Consider the following 1,636-nt stretch of genomic DNA (forward strand, 5'->3'; position numbering starts at 1 on the left):
CCGGTATCTTAGGCATTTAGAACACAGACATGACTGCAGTTGATATATAACAGATTGATGAGATTATCGATCATAAATCCATTATGATGAAACTGGGGAATGGTTTTGGAGGGGAGATCTGAAGACAAACCAAACCGGATTGAATACGTGCTCCTTACTGTGAGTCCTATTTATTATATTCCAAACATTTCTTTTTGTCTCCATCAGAGGAATCCATTCCACTGTGCCTGTTGAAAGTTCATTGTGGAACTGCTAATAACTCTTTGAATTGGCGGCCGAAAAAACAGGCTGAGAAAATGTTTCTACAGCTGTTCCCAAGCTGTGCTGTTAGTGTGCGCTGGGCCTTTTTCTAAGCCACTGGATCAACTCTCAACAGCCACGGTCATTCATAAAACACACTGTATACCCCAAGAGTACCAAACCATCACCTAGGAACTTGTCGCCACAGAAACCTTACCAGTAAAGCAGTCAACACTGCGATTTACGAGCTGAGAATACAGGGATTGAACAAGTTGTTGGAATGTATCACAACATCGGCACTCAGATGAAAAAACAGTGTCATGATGGCGTTCTGATTTTCTGTAACCACTGGTAATAGGAAAGCCCTACAACTGAAAATGTCTTTTGAACTTGTTGAATTCGGAGCAGCCAAGCTTTATTGGCGTAGGTTCAACAGATTTCGGTACATTTACTCTTTTGGCAGTCATTTTGTACAAGCTCATGTGTAGGACGACCAGGGCTTTGGAGTAGAATTCCTCTTTATAAATCCATTTCGATGCTTCATTGACCAAGATTTGATAGTGTTCCACACTTTACCCTTAGACTTTTACCTCCCTATATTAAAATTAACAATCTAGAACCGTATGAAATGTTCTAAGCCCTGGAACCCCAAGAGCATGAACTATAGAGACAAATTTACGACTTTTCCGTACATTACCACCGCATTACAAGTATGTGTGCATCTGAATATAATCCATTTTTTTTTTTTTGCCCTCTGTTTTCCTGGAAGTCATTAGTGACGTTATTTTGGATCTATATTTTTAAAAGATGCATTTGGCGGTTTGCAACTGATATACAGATTTTTATTGCTATCTGGCCAGTTTAATATTTTTTGAATCCAAAAAGCTAATTAAACCAAAGGTATTAATACGTAACATTTACAAGCACAAAACGTACACTTTTGTACGTTTTTATTAATTCTAAAACGTACAATTTAGACGTATTTCAATGTTTAAAACGTACAAATCGCTACGTAACTTTTATATCATCAAGATATTCGTATCAATGCATTTTTATCGTTTTATCAATAAGCGATTTAGATTTTTAGACCCCTTAACCTACCCCCAAACCTAAACCTAACGTTACCCATTTTATAGCGAATATGCATTTTTATAATTTTATTAATACGCAATTTAGATTTTTAGACCCCTTAACCTACCCCCAAACCTTAACCTATCCATATAGCGAATATAAAAGGATTTAAAACGCAAATGACCGAAATACGCAGGAAAATAACCATTTTAGTAACAATATAGCATTAAAATATTTTTATAGTCGCTAATTCCACTCCTACCTATAAACCTAAACATTTCTGTACAGTATAAGAAAAACATGACAGACAGATGAATGCAATTAC

Source organism: Sinocyclocheilus rhinocerous, unplaced genomic scaffold (genome assembly GCF_001515625.1).
Source record: "Sinocyclocheilus rhinocerous isolate Xijiao unplaced genomic scaffold, SAMN03320098_v1.1 scaffold411, whole genome shotgun sequence".
Classification (NCBI taxonomy): Eukaryota; Metazoa; Chordata; class Actinopteri; order Cypriniformes; family Cyprinidae; genus Sinocyclocheilus; species Sinocyclocheilus rhinocerous.